General features: G+C 39.2%; 2 pseudogenes; one reads left to right on the plus strand and one right to left on the minus strand.

Moving 5' to 3' along the window:
* Positions 1-1,527: 1,527 nt before the first annotated feature.
* LOC147544466 (thiol protease SEN102-like) lies at positions 1,528-22,846 on the plus strand (annotated as a pseudogene).
* LOC147544467 (uncharacterized) lies at positions 5,354-8,318 on the minus strand (annotated as a pseudogene).

Here is a 22,846-nt window from a genome sequence, read left to right on the forward strand (position 1 = left end):
ACAACTTATTATAACCAAAAGTGCCCCCACAGTGAAACTTTTCTGGGTCCGCCACTGCTTCCCTCCTTAACATTCACTTAATTTCGACGCAGACAAATGTTCGTTTTATCCAAATTTAGAGAAAATACAACAGGTGAGCTAGAGCAAAAGCACCTATTGCGAGCTACCGCAAAAGCCCATAAGGTTGCAGATCGGGAAATATGTTTTCTCTATTTTCTCTATTTATCCAACCAAACCCTAAGGGTGTAACTTCCCCCTACAAAACTTCTCTGTTTGCTTCCTTTACTCTTAACAAACCGGAGATTGTACCACTCCGCCTACAAAAGTCTCTATTTATGTGGATTAAAATGATGTGAATTTCTGTGAGAATTTTTTGTATTAATGTATTTCCAAAAGATAAACATTCAACCATCAAGAAGGGTGTAAGGTAAGGTGGGACTTGGGTGCTTGAGAGAGAGAGAGACAGATGTAAACTATAATTTGCAATGTCTTTATCATTAAGGCCGCGGCTTTGGGGAATAAAGAAAATTCTCTGGGGAATAAAGACTTTGCTTAAAACTAGTCAAATAAGATTGACTTTTTATTCTTCTTTTCATTGCTAAGGGGCTTCTAATTTTAGAAGATACTATAAAAAAAAGGCTCCTCCATCTCATCACCTCTCTCTGCCACCTAACCTTCTCGCCACTTCATCATCTTCTCCGGGTAGGTCGCCGGCCGGCCAATTTTCCGGCCGGCGACCTTCAAACATAAAAAAAAATCTTTTTCCTCTCTCCTCTGTCTCTCTCTAAATTTTTTTTTTGTTTTTTTTCAAAATCCCTCCTCTCTCTCTCTAGATCTGGTTCACCAGATCTAGATGGTCTGTTCACAAACCTTTAGTGGTCTGCAAACAGACCTTCAACAAGGTATGTTTGCAGACCTTCAACAAGGTCTGTTTGCAGACCTTCAACGGCCTGATTGCAGACCTTTAATGGTCTGTGAACAGACCTTCAACAAGGTCTGTTCATAGACCATCTAGATCTGGTGAACCAGATCTGGTTCACCAGATCTAGAGAGAGAGAGAAGAGGGATTTTGGAAAAAAAATATTTAGAGAGAGAGGAAAAAAAATTTAGAGAGAGGAAATTTCCGGCCGGCGACCTTCGCCGGAGAAGATGATGAGGTGGCGAGAAGGTTAGGTGGTTGAGAGAGGTGATGAGATGGAGGAGAACTTTCAAAAAAATGTATTATGTATTCCTATAAAAATTTATTCCCCGGAGAACTTTAAAAAAAATCTAGATTCCCTCGAGAATTTATTCCACGGAGAATTTCCTTTATTCCCCAAAGCCGCGGCCATCATTAATTCATGTAAGTTGCAAACAAAGTTAAAATTGGGTTATAGAAGCCAACTGAATCAAAACCAAACTACCTAAATTCTACAAGCTATCTTAAACTAATCTCACCCCCTTCTTTTGCTTTACTCATAAAACAAAAGCCCTAACTCAAAACAATCTTTCAAACCAATATAAACACACCTCCTACCTCTCTGTCACTTGCATTATCACTACACAGCCATGGTGATATTCATCTTCTTAACCATCTTATCCCTTCTTCATCTTCCTCCTACCTCTTCTCAACCCAATAATCCCCAAACTGTTCTTGAGGTCACAAACGAGGACGTAAAGTCCGAGACAGATCTCCTTGCTTTGTACAAGAAATGGCTTTCAGTTCATCGACCCCATGATCATAACTTTCGGAACAACAATCTAGATTTTCAACATGAGAATATATTGATGAAGAGATTCGATACTTTTAAGAACAACGCTCGTTTTATCCATCAAGGTAACAAAAGGAACGGTATGAGTTTCAGTCTTGGTCTTAATAAGTTTGCGGATCTGTCTAACGAAGAATTTCGAGCAACTTATGCAGCAGGATTACCTGAGAAAGTACTTGAATCGAAAAACAAACGAAGATATAATCAAAGACATATGTACGAAAACATTGTTGGGTCATTGCTCGGCTCAGTCGATTGGAGGGAGATAGGAGCAGTCACTGATGTCAAAGATCAAGGACCATGTGGTAAGTGAAATTAATGGAGCTATCTCAGATTTTCAGTGAACAGTGCAAACTTAAAGAATAGCTTATTGTTTCTATGTGGGACTATAGGGAGTTGCTGGGCCTTCTCTACTGTTGCAGCTGTTGAAGGAATAAACAAGATCAGATCTGGGAAGCTGGTATCACTGTCTGAGCAAGAGCTCGTCGACTGTGATAAGAAAGTTGATCAAGGATGTGATGGAGGACTCATGGACTACGTCTTCCAGTTCATAGTTGAAAATTGAGGAATTAGCACGGAAGTCGATTACCCTTACACTGCCAGCGACAATGAATGCAATCTCAAAAAGGTACATCTATAGATAGATTTGCAAACCCTGTGACAGAACTCTACTATACTAATACTGTATATTTTTTCTGCAGAAAAACTCGGCCGTTGTTACTGATGGGCCTAGAAGGTTACCCTAAAAGGTCTCCACCAATGATCGATTAAGTTCTCTTAGAAAAGTTTACTCTTCACCTATCTAATACTCACATGGCTAGTGCACAGACAACTTCAAGACTCGAAATTCATGGAAAAACCTTTAGCAAAAGCATAGTACAACCAACCAGACTCTATAACTATTAACAAGCAAAAACAACTAGACTCACGTTTCTAGTCCAAAAATTAAAAATTCAAAAGGGTTCAAAATTTTTGAAATAAGGACTAAAAATTAAAAATTCAATCCCCATCCCCAAACTTAAACCGAACATTGTCCTCAATGTTCTGAAGACTATGCAAAATAACAGGATTAGGGAAAGATGTTACCAGATTCAGAAGTCCTATGCATGGGTTGCCTCCCAGAAAGCGCTAAGTTTAACGTCTTCAGCCAGACGAAACTGATCATAGCGGATCAATTTTGATAGACAGGATCTTCGATAGGAACGTCCTCCATATCGGTCAACATCTCTAAAAATGGTTTCAGCCGTTGTCCATTCACTTTGGACACACTACCATTTCTGTCTTCAATGTCGACCACACCATAAGGATACACAAACTTGACCGTGAAAGGCCCTGACCATCTAGAACGGAGTTTACCAGGAAATAAATGCAAACGTGTGTTATATAATAAAACTTTCTGACCCGGTGAAAATGTTTTTCTTAAAATAATTTTATCATGCAACATTTTCATCTTATGTTTATATAACCTAGCACTCTCATATGCATCATTTCTCAACTCCTCCAACTCATTGAGTTGCAACTTTCTCTCTCTACCCACCTTGTCAAGCGAAAAATTCAATTGCTTGATAGCCCAATATGCTCTGTGCTCTAACTCAACGGGTAAGTGGCATGCTCTGCCATACACTAGTCTATATGGAGACATTCCAATAGGGGTCTTAAACGCTGTACGGTAAGCCCATAGTGCATCGGTTAGTCGTAAAGACCAATCCTTCCTAATGGTGTTAACCGTTTTTTCCAGAATGCGTTTAATCTCCCTATTCGACACCTCGACTTGACCACTAGTCTGTGGATGATATGGGGTAGACACTTTATGGGTAATACCATATTTATTCATCAAAAGCTCAAACTGCCTATTACAAAAGTGTGTGCCCCCATCACTAATAATTGCCCGCGGTGTACCAAAACGTGAAAGTATGTTTTCCTTCAAGAAAGTGATCACAACTTTGTGATCATTCGTTTTGCAAGCAACCGCCTCTATCCACTTAGACACATAGTCAACTGCCACTAGGATGTACAGATTTCCAAATGAATTTGGGAAGGGACCCATGAAATCGATGCCCCACACATCGAAGACTTCAACTACCAAAATAGGATTAAGGGGCATCATGTTCCTACGTGAAATGCTTCCCAACTTTTGGCATCGTTCACATGCCAAACAATATGCATGGGTATCCTTAAATATAGACGGCCAGTAAAAACCACATTGCAGAATTTTGGCAGCCGTCTTTTTACTACTAAAATGCCCTCCACATGCATGATCATGACAAAAGGAGATGATTTTCAATTGTTCCTCATCAGGAACACATCTCCTAATGATCTGGTCGGGACGATACTTAAACAAGTATGGGTCGTCCCAGAAGAACCGTTTTACCTCGGATAAAAATTTATCACGATCTTGCTTGGTCCGGTGTTTGGGTATTTGACCAGTAGCAAGATAGTTCACTATATCAGCAAACCAAGGTAATCGGGAGACACTAAAGAGTTGCTCATCAGGAAAGCTCTCTCTCATGGGTAACTTGTCTTTGACAGACTCGACTACAAGTCTAGACAAGTGGTCCGCTACTAAATTTTCGGAACCCTTTTTGTCCCGAATCTCTATGTCAAATTCCTGTAGCAGTAGTATCCATCTAATCAGCCTAGGTTTTGCATCCTTTTTAGAAAGGAGATATTTTAATGCAGCATGATCAGAGAATATAATGACCTTAGACCCAACGAGATATGATCTGAACTTCTCTAAGGCATACACTACAGCTAACACTCTTTTTCAGTGGTAGAGTAGTTTAGCTGTGCATCATTCAACGTCTTACTGGCATAGTATATAACGTGAAGAAGTTTATTCTCACGTTGACCTAACACGACTCCAATGGCATAATCAGATGCATCACACATGATCTCAAATGGAGTACTCCAGTTGGGAGGTTGAACAATAGGGGCAGAAGTAAGCATAAGTTTAAGTTTTTCAAAGGCTTCTAAGCAAGGACCGTCAAAGACAAATTTGTTCTCTTTTGCCAAAAGATTACAAAGAGGTCTAGATATCTTGCTGAAATCTTTGATAAACCGTCGATAAAATCCAGCATGTCCTAAGAACGATCGAATATCTTTGACCGTTTTAGGGACTGGGAGGCTTTTTATCAACTCTACTTTTACTTTATCTACTTCAATGCCCTTTTCAGAAATGACATGCCCTAAGACTATTCCTGAGCGAACCATAAAGTGACATTTCTCCCAATTAAGAACTAAGTTCTTCTCTTTGCATCGAACCAACACGAGTGTGAGGTGATGCAGACATTGATCGAATGATGAGCCAAAGACTGAAAAATCATCCATAAAGACCTCAAGAAACCTCTCTACCATATCTGAAAATATGCTCATCATACATCTTTGAAAAGTGGCGGGTGCATTACACAACCCAAAAGGCATCCGACGATAAGCATAAGTTCCAAATGGACAGGTAAAAGTGGTTTTCTCTTGGTCTTCAGGGGCTATTGGGATCTGATTATAGCCAGAATAGCCATCTAGGAAACAGTAGTAGCTATGCCCAGCTAGTCTCTCTAACATCTGATCAATGAAAGGAAGAGGAAAATGGTCTTTCCTCGTGACCGCGTTCAATTTCCTGTAGTCAACACAAACACGCCACCTAGTGGTCATCCTGGTGGGTATTAACTCATTTGACTCGTTCTTAACTACAGTAATGCCTGACTTCTTGGGTACAGTTTGAACAGGACTGACCCAAGTACTATCTGAAATAGGGTATATGATACCCGCACCTAATAATTTCAGGACTTCAGCTCTAACTACCTCCTTCATGTGAGGGTTAAGTCTACGTTGCATTTCCCTTGACGGTTTAACATCTTCCTCTAGATAGATATGGTGCATGCAAACAGAAGGACTTATACCCTTTAAATCTGATATTGACCACCCTAAGGCCTCTTTGTGGTTTCTAAGGACATCTAACAGTCTACTCTCCTGTTCTTTTTCTAACTCAGAAGCAATAATGACAGGTAGAGTTTCAGATGGGCCTAGAAATGAATACTTTAAGTTGTCAGGCAAGGGTTTCAATTCTAAGGAAGGTGGTTTGTCTGTGGATGTAGACAACTCTGGGATAGACGGACCACTGGACTCATTGGTTGATGATAGTTGATTTGTCTCTAAAGTTGACGAGTCAATTGGCTTTGACAAAATGAGGGGTTCAACTTTCGCTTTCCACTTATCAGTATCCAGTAATGGGGTAGAATCCAGCAAAGCATTTACCTCATTGATACTTCCCTCCTCATCAAAGTCTAAGCCAAAATGAGCCAACAGTGTTTCTAAGGGATCCTCGGATAAAGTTTCAGGTAAAGAATCCTGAACAAACATATCTATCAGATTCAACTCGGTAAAATCCTCAACATCATCTGGAAAAAGTCCAGCTTTATAGATGTTCATCTCTACAGTCATGTTTCCAAAAGACAATTTTAAGAGTCCACTCCTACAATATATGACAGCATCAGATGTAGCTAAGAATGGTCGTCCTAAAATGACGGGAATCTGACTTTGGGTATCACGAACTGGGTCGGTATCCAAGATGATGAAATCTACAGGAAAGATGAATTCACCAACTTTTATTAAAACATCTTCCACTATTCCACGTGGTCGTCTAATAGACCGATCCGCCAACTGGAGAACTACAGGAGTGGGTTTTATTTCTCCTAAACCTAATTGTAAGTACACCGAGTAAGGAAGGAGGTTAACACTAGCACCTAGATCTAATAATGCTCGTTCGATCTCATGTTCCCCTATGGTGCATGGTAATGTAGGACTTCCTGGGTCTTTGTACTTAGATGGAAGGGTTTGTTGGATAATAGAACTCACTTGATTAGTCAAGAAGACTTTCTTATGCACGTTCATCTTACGCTTTCTAGTACATATGTCTTTAAGAAACTTAGCGAAAGATGGGATCTGTTTAATGGCATCTAATAATGGAATGTTAATACTAACCTGTTTGAACATTTCCATTATCTCCTCAAACTGAGACTTCTTCTTAGGTTCTACCAGACGCGGAGGATAAGGGGCTCTAGGAACATATGGCTCAGGCACAATGGGCAGGTTTTCAGACTCAGGAGCCTTCACAGGCTCTTTACTAGGGGTACTAGTTGGTAAGGTTGGTGGTTCAGAGTTTGGTTCACTATCTTCGGGAACTCCTACCTTATTGTCAATTGCCCTACCATTTCTAAGGGTGGTTACTGCATTGGCCTGGTCCATAGACATTTTACCCTTCGGGTTTGGCTCTGGTTGACTAGGAAATATACCCTGCTCTCTCTGCCTAAGGGCTTTTGTAAGTTGGCCTACCTCGGTTCTTAGACTAGATATAGTCTGGTTGGTCTGTTGTGCAAACTCCATTTGGGCCTTAGCTAGCTGCTTCATGGTTTCCTCTAAAGACTCTTTGTTCTGAGAAGGGTATTGGGTACTAGATTGACCCTGGTTTTGAGCATAAGGATTCCTAGGAGCATTAAACCCAGGAGGGTTCATTGAACTACTAATCTGACCCTGACCCTTTGACCAAGAAAAATTGGGGTGATTTCTCCAACCCGGATTATAAGTGTTCGAATATGGATCATATTTCTGACGGTTATCTTGCCTAGAGTTTAGATAAAGAGCATTAGCATGCTCTTTTTCATCAGGGACAAAAAATAGGGTACACTTATTTCTAGTATGAGATGGGTCTCCACAGACCGAGCACGGATAAGAGATGGATTCATTTCCAACACTCATGACTTGAGTGGGATCCTCCCTGAATGCTTTAGGCTGACCAAGTTCTAGGGCTTCTATCCTTCTCGTCATGGCGGCGAGTTTAAGGTCTGACTCATCAACTCTATAGATGCCAACTTTATTCGGAGTAGGATTAGCCCTAGTAGGAGGTCCTCTAGAAGTTTCCCATTGCTGGGATTTCTCAGCCAACTCTTCTAGAAATGCCATACACTCATCGGCGGTTTTACTGATGAACCCGCCACTACAGAATGATTCTACCATGGATGTAGTTGGGTAATCTAGTCCGTCATAGAGAATCTGGACTAATCTGATTTTTTCAAAACCATGGTGTGGACACTGTAGTAAGATTTCATTAAATCTCTCAAGATATTTATAAAGAGATTCTCCTTCTTGCTGCACAAAACTGTTAAGACTTTGCCTTAAAGAGGTAGTTTTGTGTTTCGGGAAGAATTTCAGAAGGAATGCACTGCTCAATTCTTCCCATGTAGTAATGGAATGGGGTTGTAAGGCATACAACCAAGATTTTGCTTTCTCCTTCAGTGAGAAAGGGAACAACCTAAGTCTCAATATTTCGTCAGGCATATTGGGGAAATTCATAGTCCCACAGATTTCTTCGAAATCCCTAACATGGTAGTAGGGATTCTCGTTCTCAACCCCACGGAAAACAGGGAGCATTTGAATAGTGCTCGGTTTCAACTCGAATTGAGTCGTGCATTGGGGTAACTGTATGCATGACGGTTGACACGTTCTAGTGGGATTCAAGTAATCCCTGAGTGTCATAGGCTGATTTCGATCCCTGGTTTGGTTTAGATTTTCACCCATAGTGTCACTCAAAGAGAGACTCGCTAAATGATTACTTAAATGTGCTTCTCTACTGATGAAACGACCTCTCTTATCACGATATCTATTGGGCATAAACTAGAGCCCAACGACCAAGGATATTCGAACCAAATAATCACTACGAGGAACCTATAGGAAAGCAAACACAATCAGTTTGACTCCACCAAGCAACCTAAACAAAATCTAGACAATAGACAGGTTTGTCAGATTCACCTAAAAAGCTAGACAGCTCCTACTTCGCCACAACACTTGAACTTTGACTGTTGTAAAGGTTACTCGATCAGAGTAGTCAATAAACAATTCTCCAGGAAGACAACCAACGATGAACATTGTGACAGCCGTCTTCCTTCGACAAACGTTTCCTCTTCTCGAGGCGGCCTTTTTGACAAGAATTGTTTACAAACTTTCCTCTGAGAATGCCTAGATAAAAGTCAATTTCCCGAGTTGTTTTTGAAGGGTCTTATGAGCTCGATACCTTAGGGGCTGATGTCTAAATAATATTTTAGCTTTTTAAGTGAGGTTTGGGTTCGTGAATGTTGTTACCTATGTGGGCAAGAGAACGGTGATGAAATCCGTTTCTTAACTTGTAACTGAGTTAGTGCCCTTACTAGAATGATTACACTAACAGTTCGATCAAAGCAATTAGGCACACGAATTCACACTAGGGCTGTTCATCGGTTGGATAACCGATTTTTTCGGCTTATCCATAGACCGAACCGAAAGTCTCGGTTATTGTAAAGTTCTAACCGAGCCAAACCATCGGTGGATCGGTTCGGTTATCCAACCGAAATCTACATGGCCGGTTTGGCTCGGTTGGATAACCGAACCAAATCTCTCTCTCTTTCATAATTTCCATTAACAAATTCAGGGAGATGGTGGTCTTGATCGAATGGGAGGGAGAGCAAAAAGCTAGGGTTTGTTTGTTTTATATTTATTTTTGTGTTTGTTCTGATGTATAAAAGTTTTGATGTACAAAGTCAGGGATTAAATCTTAGCCATCCATCCATCACCCAATCATAAATATTTATATATTTATAATATTAAAAGTTTAAAAGTTTTAAATACCGGTTTGGTTCGGTTGCTTCGGTTATCCGACAACCTCATCCATTAACCGATCCGAAGGCTTCGGTTTTGAGGTTTTACTAGCCGAACCAATCCGAAACACTTTTGGATCGGTTCCCGAACCGCCCAAATCCGTTTGGATGGGTTTGGATTGGTCGGTTCGGATAATAAATGTTCACCCCTAATTCACACCAATACCCACTGACAGGAGATTCGTGGGTGTTCAAGAAATTTACCTCCCGTTCAAGACGGGCGATGACCTTTGTAGATGACCCGCGAATGTTCCGACCCGAGGCTTCGTTTTGGTTTTCGGTTACAATTTAATTAAGCCCTCCAATTTAGGGTCAAAACTTTAAAACCAAAAATAAAAAGAAATTCTCTCTCTCACCAAATAAAATAAAAAATAACAAAAAATGTAAATTCTTCTTCTTAAGCTCCTCTCCTTGTTGCGCCTTCTCCTTTGCTCCTTAGTGTTTTTCTACACCAAAAACGGAAAAGCAAGTAAAAGTGTCCAAAAATATAAACTTACCAAAAATAGAAATAAAATTAGATTAAATTTAAACTAAGTCCCCGGCAGCGGTGCCAAAAACTTGATGGGCCTAAAAGGTTACCCTAAAAGGTCACCACCCGCAAGTATACGGGCGTCAAGTGATAGTTCCGGTAAGACCGGTTCGTTCCTCAGAGACTAAGTTAAACTAAATTCTAACCTTAAAACTATTGAGATTTAAAATTGGTTTGATGGTGGTAAAATAAAAATAAAATATAAAACTCAAAAATAAATAAAGAAATAAGTCGGTATTCAGAAAAAAGGGAACCTAGGGTTTTCGAATCCGTCTTCCTAATAATTCTAACGACAATTTAATTTTGATCTAATTAGAGAGTTCTTTATTTAACTCAGGTTTTAGTCCATGAACGGTCTAAAAACCCGGAAGATTTTATCGTTAAAATGGTAAAAACTTTAATAAATTATCGAGAAAATAATTATTATGACTTCATCTAAAACCCTAGATATAAAAGATTTAGCTACTTATGCTAGAAACGATAAATATTTGAATTAATATAAGAAAAAGAAGAAAGAAACTTATCTTTTCTGTGATTTTCTCACCAAACAGAGCCTTAAGGAGTTGATTTCCGTCTGTTTTTCCTGGAAATCTGCCAAACGCACCCTCTGGGAAAACGATTTTCTCGTCTTCTGATGAGACATGAAAATGTCCCATCTGAATCTCTTAACTAGAGCTAGTTAGTCCAATTCGAGCAAGTACTCTAAGGAATTGTGTGTTTCTTTTGTCCAGGTATCTTCTACGGAATTGAGCTCGAAAAGCAGCTAAAATTGGGAGAAAGACATGCTAGGGGCATCATGGTCATTTGCTGGTCCTGGAAATCTTAACCAATGTTGGTGCTCGGATGAGAAGATCCATGACGAATCCGTAGGAGAAAACAGGAGTCCAATCGGAGTTTCGATGAGACAAATATAACTTGTCAAAGTTCGAGTAAAAAATTAGTCGGGCAAAGGTCAACACAACTCTTTCAGTGACACGTGGCGCAAACGGGAAAAAGATTTGCGGTTCAGATTTAGAGTGGGCTCTCTTCGGTCAGAGACGTTTGTACTTTGAGATCTTTTAGAGGACATGATCTGGTGTATCTGCTCACGAAAGCTATTGTACCCCTCTCGTGCATCCGTCGGATCCAGCGGCCAAGTTCATTTAATGAGACACACGGATCAACATGAAGCACGTTGTAATTTCTTCGAATACTCCGAGAGACAGCGAATCAATCTCTAATCAGCAGTCCACAATTGCCTTCCAAATTCTTAGGATTTATTCTCTCCCTCTCTAACGTGAACAGAGAGGATTCTTTCTTTTTCTACAAAATTTAAAGAGGGAGAATGTGGGAAATATAGTTTAAAGATAGAAAGAAGAGTTGGGTATTGTTGGAAGGAATTTTCGAAGATGGAAACAGTAGAAAGAGAGAGAGGTTTCGGTTGAAGAGGGAGGGTGTTCATAAGAGCTTGGAAGGCTCTCGGCTATAAAAAAAAAAAAGAGTTTCAGGAACCAGAATCATCTCTCCACGGCTAAAGACACAACAGAGACAGAAGTTTAGAGGGAGAGAACATTAACTCTCGGTTTAGAGAGAGAAAAGAATAGAGAGAAACCAAGAGCTAGAGCTAGAGAGAGAGAGAGAGAGTTTGGAAGTCTTTTCTGTTTCTTCTTCTTCTTTATTCTTCTCTTAGTGACAGAGAGAGGTTTATATTGAAATAAGAGACAGAGAAAGCTATTGTTTGTAGAGAGAGAAAGAGATTGAATTATTTATAAACTCCACTAATCTCATCTTTTTCTTCTTCTTTCTTTATCATTACTGTTAGAGAGAGAAAGAGAGTGTTGCTGGTTTGGTTAGAGAGAGGAAGAGAAAATTTAGAAAGAGAAAGAAAGTTTAGACAGAGAAGGAAAGAGAAACCAGAGAAGGAAAATTATTTTCTCACCTGGAAATCGTTTCCGGGAAGATGAGAAAATAATTTTCCCTAAGGTTCTGTTTGGCTGCGCAGAAGGAAAAAAAAAAAGCGAAAAAATGTGTTTTCTTCTCTGAATCTTTTTCTTTCTTTAATGTTATTAATTTTTATCTCTCTCACCATGATTATGATCTCTTTAGTGATGAGTAGCTAATTTATCTAATCTAGGGTTAGGATGAAACCTTAGTATCGCGTAAATGTCGGACTTTTTCAACTCATACCTAATATCTTCGAAGTACTTTTAAATGATAAATTGATTTTTCTTATTTAAATTCATGATATGTCTTTCATTAACTATACTTATATTTTGATGATTCATGTTTAGACTAAGTGTCTTTATTGTCTCATGCTTAGGATTTGATAGTTAATAGTTAGATTATCACTTGAATATTTATTTTTGAAATCAAAACATTATATTTTATTCTAAGAAAGTTGTATTTTCCGAGGATGATAGATTTGTCTCTCCTTGAGTTATAGAAGATCGAGTTGTCACTAATTAGGCAATAATTTACGCATATTTAGGTAGATTTTGAAACCCTAGACTTTCTCCACATAAAACTTCTCCTTACACTTTATTTTCCCGTTATTTTGGAATTATTCATTATTTTTCCCACCTAAACATCTTACACCAAAGTAAATCCAAATTAGTTATAGGAGTCAGAATAGATTGACTTAGTCTCTGAGGAACGAACCGGTCTTACCGGAATTATCACTTGACGCCCGTATACTTGCGGGTGGTGACCTATTTAGGAAACTTTTTAGGCCCATCATCTTCCCGGAAATGGTTTCCCTCTGGGAAATTTATTTTCTCATCTTCTTCAATCTTCTTTCTCACTCTAACCTCCTGTTTCTCTCTTTATCTCTTACTCTAATCTCTTTCTCTATGTTATCTACTTCTCTCTCACTAAGAAACAGGAAACAAAAAGAAAGAGAAAATCGAAAATAAAATAAAGATGACTTTAGTTTTTACAACCGAGTCTCTCTCTCTCTCTCTACAATATCTCTCTGTCTCTCTCTCTAACTTTCTCTCTTCCTCTTTAATCTCTCTCTCTCTCACTAAGAAGCAGAGGGAACAAAAGGATAATCAAAAAATTCAAGAGAAACTAAAACTGTTAGCTCTCGGTTTCTCTCTCTCTCTCTCTTGTTCTTCTTCAAAACCGTGATAATCCTTTCTTTCCCAATCTCTTTCTCTTTTATAGCCCAAACAAATCGAATCCCAACTCCCAAATCTTGCTCCAATCTCGGTCATCTCTCTCCTTCCATCCCTCTCTACTCGGGTCTCTCTCTCTATAATCTGTTTTGAACAGTTTCATTAGATAGAGACGAGAGAGAGAAGGAGAAAATCTGGAACTTCCAAATTGTTAAAGTGATTACGCTAGGATGCATCTCGGTACAGTTTAATAAGTTGCAATTATCCATCCGGTGAAGCCACATGACGCAGACTAACGATAGCCGTTGGATCTGGCATCGCGAGCACAGGAGTATTGAAGTAACTTGCGCCGGGTTACACGGAGTGAGTGTCTTAGAAGTTATCCCGAATACAACCTGCGTGACCACCAATATACCGAAATATTCACCCTCACCTTCAGCTTGCACGCCACGTGTCTCTGATAGTATATGTTGACTTTTAGTCAACTGATTTGACTCGGACTTTGACCTGGTCTAACTTTGTCATCCGGACTCCGATCTGACTTCCGTTTTCGCCGTCGGACTCACCATTGACTCCACTTTTCATCTAACCTCTGATTTTCTCAAAATGACCAAAATACCCCTGATGCTCTTTCCTTCCGGTCTCTTCCACATGAAATGAAAATGTGACGAATTGCTTCGTTTTATTCCGAATGTAATGCCAAACTCCAAATAAGCTTCCTAACAAGAAAAATACATAAATTATTAGAAATAAAACCCGAAACGAACTAACTCATCCAAGTTAAGTGATCTCAATGTGGTATTTTAACGCCACATCAAACATCCCCAAACTTAGAATTTGCTAGTCCTCGAGCAAATAAACAAAACAAAACAATAAAGTAAAATCCTAACTCACTTTCGGAGGAATCCCGGTTGCATTTAGCGTATGCAACAAGCCGTTAAACACCTAAGTTACCCCTAGTGGACGAGTGTCGTCTTGTGAGGGTTTCCAGTGAATATACCCACAAAATTCCAGTTTCAAAGAGATAAAAGATTTCAACATCGATGTAAATAAGATAATGACAACTAATGACACACTCAAGCATGCTAAACAAACGAACCAAATCGATAAACGCATATATATGCTAAAAGTCTCCTCACTAGTAGTCTCATCCGAAAATGTGAGCGTCTAATCATAATGAGCATCATCTAAGTCCAAAGTTGCAAAACCTCGATTCCTATCTTAGTACATTTCGCCTCGACTTTAGTCTCACGGTCATACACTCTTAAACATGAAATCACTCAAAAGTAGATAATAACGGTTCACTCTAATGTGTGAGCATGGAATAAAGTGAAACTCAACACATACAAAACAAATGAGGATAACAAGTTTTAAAACAAAATGATCTCTAAAGAATGAAAATAACCACTAAAATGGAATGGGGAAGTTCACTCACCCTTCTCACCCACTATACCCTCTAACAATGCTTCTTAAAGGTCAACGGATACAAGTAATGAGATGAAATTAGTGAAATCCCGAGAATGTCGACTCCTTCAATAAAAAGAACGTTCAAACAACTTCTAAACTTAGCTTTTTGCTTTGAATACTTTATTCTCACAACAATTACACATAAAAAACACAAATAACCCATAAACTCAATTTTTTTTTCTTTTTTTTTTCTTTTTTTTTCATTTTTTTTTCATAACAAAACAAGAACACTAACACTGGTATTCTCAACAAACAACTTTTTCTTCATTCTCACTTTGTTTAACATTCTTCTTTTTACAACTATCATGTCTTCATTCTCGAGAGTAAAATGATGAATAGATGGTTGAGTATCCGTCTACCTAAAGTTGACACTATTATCGGGTTTCATGGACTACAAGAGTAAGGTCGCTATCCTGATGTCACTCCTAGTGGCTAAGAAAGTTGAGCTCATGAGATCGTCTAAGCTCTTTTAAAAGTTACGAGGTTGAGTAGCTCTTCATTCTACTCAGAGTTAGCGCAGAAGAGTACACTCGAAAACAATATAAAGGCTCAGATATCTCACATGGGTTTAAGTCTCCACTAATGACTAGTATAGGTCCCTCAGAAATGTTTCTTCTTCCTTAGGATGCTACTCACATGATCAAACAACAAACGCTAAAGGACTCGACATTCATGAAAAAGACTAAGAACATGCATAACATTCACCAAAACTGAAACACATGCATCAACATACTTAAGAATACCACTAAAGTCATATCAAATCTACCCAAAAATTTTCAAATTTGGTCGAATTTATCGAACCTTCTTGTCTTTTGAAACCCCATGGTCATGGCTAAAAGTCATACCCCATCCCCAAACTTTAAATTAACATTGTCCTCAATGTTTCAACCATATACTCACCAAAAGATAAGACATATTAATTTAAAGAGAAGAATAGAAAGATATTACCATAGCCGGAGGAGATAAAAGATACTACTACCAAGACTCGTGTATGAACAGGTTCCAAGTTGATGTCGAGCTCGTCGCCATCCCCAAACTTGGAACAAACTATGCCTCAGAAGCAAAACAAGTAAGAAATGCTCCTATGATCAACAAGAAATATGAGAATGAAGCGCATAAGATCATGACCATAAAAATGACCACTAACGCGGGTAAACACGATTGCATTGAGCTATGCAATTAGCCGTTGATTCTCTTGCTTTCGCAAGAGCACGAGTTCTGTCTCGTGGGGGGTTTCCAGAGATGATACCCACAAACATCAAGACTCATCTCAATCAGTCAAAGATCATACAATAAGAGACGGAAATTTTGGGGGTCAACACAAAGAAAGCTATATGCCGGTGCTAATCGTCTCACAAAAAGATAAAGAATATGAAGTGCACATGAGACGATAGAAGAAAACAAGCCATCCCCAAACTTAGTGGGTGCACAGTCCACTAAGTAGGCATAAATAGAAGGAACGACAACAAAGAAATCATCAAAAGGATCGACATACATATGAAGAGTCAAAATATCAGTCGAAGGCAAAAAATCATCTGGAAGCTTAGTGGACATAATATCCACTACGTCCATAGATGTCTTTGGAAAGACGTCTGAAATGTCCCAAAAGGGATCAACAACCGAGTTTGAGATCATGTGGAAAGTCGAACTAGACTCTAAGGGTAAGGCAATATGCTCGGGGACCAAGTCAAGGTCCATGGTTTCCTTAGGTAAATAGTCTGACAAACTATCCAACATGTCTCTAACTACTACGTCATCAATATCCTCAAAGACATCTGGAGCCTCGCAGTCAGTTATAATACCAGGCCTTCCTAGAATTGCATCTAACACTGACTCCTTACAAGTGTCAAAAATCGGATAGTTCATAATCATGTCATCCTCAAACTTGCTCGTAGAGCCATCACCCTGAACATCAACGTCTAATGTAGTCCTATCATGGTGAGACGACACTGGTGGAGGAAACAAGACAACAAGGCCATCAGACCGTTCAGGCTCTAAGGTACTATCAGTAAATTCATCGACATTTAACTTAGTACTAGGGTTAGACATATTACCCTCGTCATCGTACCTAGTACCCTCTTGAGTTTGGGGCGGTGAAACTCCTTCCTCGTCGACGAATAACTGTGACTTAAGCTCCTTTACCTGTTGAGTCAATGACTCAATCTCCTGCGTCGTTTGAGTCGCAAATTGTGACATCATCTCTCTAAGACGACTCGTGGACTCTTCAAGAGTCTCCTCATAATAAGGCTCACTAGTGTAATTCAATGAAGACTGTTGATCATAACTCTCATCGTACATATTAGGATCATACCTGCCTCTAAAATCATTGGTCTCTAAATAGTGTGGACTATAAGGTCTCTCATACATATTCGGTGTCAGACCATATCCATCACTAATTTGACCATCTCTATACATTTGTCGGTATTATCCTAATGTCATACGAGATCGATCAGGTTCTGGTATACTCCACTCACTAATCGGACCGTTTCTAGACATTCGTTGATAATCCCCAAATGTCATACCAGGTCGGTCATGCTCGTTTCTACTCATCTGCTGGTATTCCCCGAAGGTCATACCAAGTCAGGTAGTGATGGAACTCCTCAGATCAAGATCATCATCATCAACATGGAATGGCCAACCGTTAGAATAACGTGCCATGATCTCACAATGCTCAAGGAACTAACAAACAAGCTATCAATGCAAATCAAAACTTATCCAACCAATCACACACAAGTAAGAAAGAAAGAGATAGAATACGATACTAGCGGATGCTCCTCTCGTTTCGTTCCTCCTTCCGATTCCTTTCTGATTCTTTTGTTCCCCTTCGCTCCTATGTTCCTGTTTTTGGGCTTTTCTCTTAAAGTGGTACCTGAAAAAAGAAAAGATAAGAAACTACAAAAATAAAGAAAGAAAAACGTCTAAGTTAACAAATAACACTAAACTAATGAACAAAACAAGCAAACAAACAATATCCGAATTACTAAACCTATCCCCGGCAGCGGCGCCAAAAACTTGATGGGCCTAGAAGGTTACCCTAAAAGGTCTCCACCAATGATCGATTAAGTTCTCTTAGAAAAGTCTACTCTTCACCTATCTAATACTCACATGGCTAGTGCACAGACAACTTCAAGACTCGAAATTCATGGAAAAACCTTTAGCAAAAGCATAGTACAACCAACCAGACTCTATAACTATTAACAAGCAAAAACAACTAGACTCACGTTTCGAGTCCAAAAATTAAAAATTTTGAACCCTTTTGAATTTTTGCACTAGAAACGTGAGTCTAGTTGTTTTTGCTTGTTAATAGTTATAGAGTCTGGTTGGATGTACTATGCTTTTGCTAAAGGTTTTTCCATGAATTTCGAGTCTTGAAGTTGTCTGTGTACTAGCCATGTGAGTATTAGATAGGTGAAGAGTAGACTTTTCTAAGAGAACTTAATCGATCATTGGTGGAGACCTTTTAGGGTAACCTTCTAGGCCCATCAAGTTTTTGGCGCCGCTGCCGGGGATAGGTTTAGTAATTCGGATATTGTTTGCTTGTTTTGTTCATTAGTTTAGTGTTATTTGTTAACTTAGACGTTTTTCTTTCTTTATTTTCGTAGTTTCTTATCTTTTCTTTTTTCAGGTACCACTTTAAGAGAAAAGTCCAAGAACAGGAACATAGGAGCGAAGGGGAACAAAAGAATCAGAAAGGAGTCGGAAGGAGGAACGAAACGAGAGGAGCATCCGCTAGTATCGTATTCTATCTCTTTCTTTCTTACTTGTGTGTGATTGGTTGGATAAGTTTTGATTTGCATTGATAGCTTGTTTGTTAGTTCCTTGAGCATTGTGAGATCATGGGCCTAGAAGGTTGCCCTAAAAGGTCTCCACCCGCAAGTATACGGGCGTCAAGTAATAACCCGGTAAGACCGGGATCGATCCACGAAGATAGGAAGGTAATAAGAAGAGGAAATTGGGCCGGAGGCCCAATTTCTAGTATTTTTTTGTTAAAAAGACAACCCATCTTTTTAACTAGCTAGGCCCCAAGTAAGTTATAAAAATAGGCTTGAAGGACATTTTTAAAGGCACCAACTTTTTAAGAGTCAAAAATACCCTTCATTCAATTAGAAATACCTAGTAATAATCTAACTAATAAATCAGGAATTTGAGTTTTTCTCATTGACCGAACCGAGTTGGATTGTCGACGCCGATTAAAATTTCTGGGGTTTGAATCGATTTTGGTTATAAGATAGGTTGATGTTTTTAGGTTTTGGTGATTTAATCTATTTGCTTGTTGTTTGAAGAGTCTTTTAAGGGGTTTGATTTAGTTTTTGGTTCTAAATTCTAGAGAGAGAAAGTTTTATATACTTTCAATGGAAGGAGAAATTGATAGTGTTTCAAGGTATAATTCAACTTCTTCATTGCTTTATTTTCATTGAGTTATGAATGATGGATGACAATTTGTTAGTTTTGATGTTTATGTTCAATCTTATTTTTTGGATTTATATGGAAGTTGTGAAAGTATAGTTGATGCAAGCAATGTGTTTGATAAAATGCTTGAAAGAGATGTTGTTGCTTGGAATGCAACGTTAGTTGGTTATACAAGACTTAGATTGGTTGAAATAGCTATAAAGTTGTTAGATGAAATGCCTATGAGAAATATTTTTTCTTGGACAATCATAATTGGTATTTATGTTCAAATTGAGAATTTCATGAAAGCTTTGGAAGTTTTTCGAAGAAATGTAAAATGATGGTGCTAGAGCTTATAAAATGACTATTATGAATTTGTAGGGGTTTCAGCTAGTTTTTCGATACAACATTCTATTAGACAAAATATAATAATTTGTAACAAATTTCATGTTAAATCAATTCAAAAACTAATTTGCAAACCATTTGCATGGCACTGCAAGGTGTTTGCAAGGCTCTGCAAGGTATTTGCAAAGCTTTGCAAGGCTCTGCAAGGTGTTTGCAAGGCTCTGCAAGGTATTTGCAAAGCTTTGCAAGGCTCTGCAAGGTGTTCGCAAGGTTGTGCAAGGTATTTGCAAAAGTCATGCAAGGTGTTCGCAAGGCTCTGCAAAGTTTTTGCAAGGCTCTGCAAGGTGTCGCAAGGCTCTGCAATTTGTTTGCAAGGCTATCCAAGGTGTTTGCAAAAACCATGTAAGGTGTTTGCAAGGCTCTGCAAGGTGTTTGCAAGGCTTTGCAAGGCAGTGCAAGGTGTTTGCAAGGCAGTGCAAGGTGTTTGCAAGGTATTTTCTTAGACTAGGGTTAGGTTGATCTTTTTACTGAAATTGAAAATTACATAATTGCCATCAGGGAGGTGAAGCCTAAAAAACTTTGATGAATTCTTTTTAACCAAAGTCATAATTTCTTAGGGAGTTTTGACCAAATTCCCAAAATAAGAATACCGAGAAAGTCTAGCACACCGGTCTAGGTGTCAACCACTAACTCAGACTAAAATGAAAAGATGATAATTGGGATTTTGATTGATTTATAATAAATAAACAAATAAAACGATCTAATCTAAAAGTGAGAGGTGAGAGAGATTTAGGAAAAATGGTCGAGCAAGAATAAAGTGAGGAGGATACTTCGATCCACAAAATCGATAGTGACTATTACTAATCTATAAGCATGAAAAGTTAGTTAACTTCACCCATTTACTTGGGTTGGTCAACGAACTCTTTGTATAACTCAGATTCTAGTCCATGAACGGTCTAAAAACCCGGAAGATTTCATCATTAAAAGCATTAAAACTCATCTGTCACATCAAAACATGTTTCACGAGTATCCGAATACAAAAGCTAGCTAGACATGGTGGAACAAATAATAAACGAGAAGATAATAAAGAAAGACATGAGTTAAGGTGAAAATTTCCCTATTTCGATGATGGTGCGAGGCTAGGATTGACGGAATGAATGGTTCATTAAGTGCTACCGATCTCCCCCTAGCGATGTCCTGATTTCCCCTCAACAATGCAGATTTGGTGTCCCCTTAGTAAAACCAGGGTTCCCTTTAGTAGATATGTCTTCTTCTTCCTCTTAACACTAAACCACCATGAAAGCTTGCTTGAAGCTTCCTCTCTCTAAAATTTAAGCACCAAAACAGCAAGGAAACACAAGGGAAATTATCAAGTGAGTAACTCAAGCATAAACCCTAAAATTTCCGGCCAAATAATGGCCGGAATAATCCTAATCGAGTCCGGCTAGAGATGGTGAACTCCGGTCAAGAAGGGTGCTGTTCCGAGCAAATCTAATGGTGAACCCGAGCTGCCTTAAAGAACAGCCGAGCTGCTGCTGTAGACTCCTCTCAAGCTACTGTCCCGTGTGTTGATGATGTCCCTAGATGCCTTAAAGAACAGCCGAGCTGCTCCCTGTTGCCATAGTGAAGCTGCTGTCCAACCGAGCTCTATTCCCACTCGAGCTCTTGCTGTTGATGAAAAGTCGAGCTGCTCCTTTGGTTGTTCGTGGAGGCCCGAGCTGCTGTGGAGGAGCTGCCGTGCCGGCCGGCCAAAGCTATGGCCGGCGGCTGTCTCCTTTCTTTTCCTCTCTCTAAACCCTAAAAACCTAATGCAGAAGATGAAGTCCCAAGTAGGGGTGGGAATCGGTCCGGACCGGTCGGTATCGGACTCTAACTTCATCGAACCGGTCGACTCGGACATAAACTGTTGGCGACCACCTATTTACTCGGGCGGACTCGGACGGTCACTCTCAAGAATTCTTTGTCCATTGACCGTCCAAGACCGCTTATTTTACCGGTCCAGTCGGACACCGGACGGTCTCGGTCCGGACTTTCCAACAAATTTACTTAATTCAGAACTTTATTTTTATTACCACAAACAAAATTACTTACAAATGAAGATGTTTAGCCCAAGAAATCAAAAGTAAATCTAAAAAAGAAAAAACACAGTTGATCATCATTTGACAAGATATAATTAAGCCATGCACTAATGTTTGGTCTTCCAGAGGACTATATGACTATAGCCAACGATCATCATATATTCATATGTCTTTAAAATTCAACGGTCAACTTCTAAAAATGAGGACAGTTTAGTCGGTCAACCTATTCGGTCACTCGTACCGGTCGGTCAGCGGTCGGTCTTTCGACATAGAATTTTGACCGTGACCGTCCGCCAATTCTTTCGGGGCCGGTCGGACACTGACCGTTATGACCATCGGGTGTCCATGGACATTTTCTATCTCGGTCGAACGGGTCGGATAGCGGTCTTCCGGATCTTTTTCCCACCCCTAGTCCCAAGTCTGATTTTTCTTTTTCTTTCTAAAGACCAAACCCTTGACTTGGTCTTCATAGATAGACTTGGTCTTCATAAGAGAGGTGCTTATATAATCTCTTTATGTTCCTTCTTTCTTAGACTCTTGGGCTTGTACTTGGACTTTGATTTTAATATAGAACTCAAGGGAGTGCCTTTAACTTCTGTCTCTACTTCCACTAATTTCCAGAAAAGACCAAAATAACCTTCGACTTATTTCTTCCCTAATTTTTCCGTCCGAACTCCGATTCAACTTCCGTTTTCGCCGTCGGACTCACCATTGACTCCACTTTTCATCTAACCTCTGATTTTCTCAAAATGACCAAAATACCCCTGATGCTCTTTCCTTCCGGTCTCTTCCACATGAAATGAAAATGTGACGAATTGCTTCGTTTTATTCCGAATGTAATGCCAAACTCCAAATAAGCTTCCTAACAAGAAAAATACATAAATTATTAGAAATAAAACCCGAAACGAACTAACTCATCCAAGTTAAGTGATCTCAATGTGGTATTTTAACGCCACATCAGTTACTATAGATAGTTATGAAGATGTAGCAGCTAACAGTGATGATGCTCTGATGAAGGCTGTAGCAAATCAGCCTGTTTCAGTGGCAATAGAAGCTGGGGGACTTTACTTTCAGTTCTACTTGAAAGTAAGCTTCATTGCATTTCTAAGCCTATTAAATAACACTAGCTCCATTTGGATAGCTAAAAGGATGAAAAAGGTATGAACTACGAAAGATAACATATCGAAAAAATTATTTAATTTGGATCAATATGCAGGGGGTATTTATCGGCCCATGTGGAACAAACCTGGACCACGGAGTAACGATTGTCGGATATGGAGAGACGAGTGAAGGAGTCAAGTATTGGATCGTTAAAAACTCTTGGGGCTCAGACTGAGGAGACAATGGGTATATAAAGATGCAACGAGTCGAAGCAAAAGAGGAGTTGTGTGGGATAAACACTTTGGCATCATATCCTGTCAAATCCATTCATAACAAATCTTTCACAGAAACAAATGATCCTCTGATCCGCTTCTGTCCCGGAAGAAAATGCTGGGAATCTGTAGTATCATGA

This window comes from Eschscholzia californica, unplaced genomic scaffold (assembly GCF_041429995.1).
Source record: "Eschscholzia californica isolate CP2 unplaced genomic scaffold, dmEscCali1.0.p SCAF_4, whole genome shotgun sequence".
Lineage (NCBI taxonomy): Eukaryota > Viridiplantae > Streptophyta > Magnoliopsida > Ranunculales > Papaveraceae > Eschscholzia > Eschscholzia californica.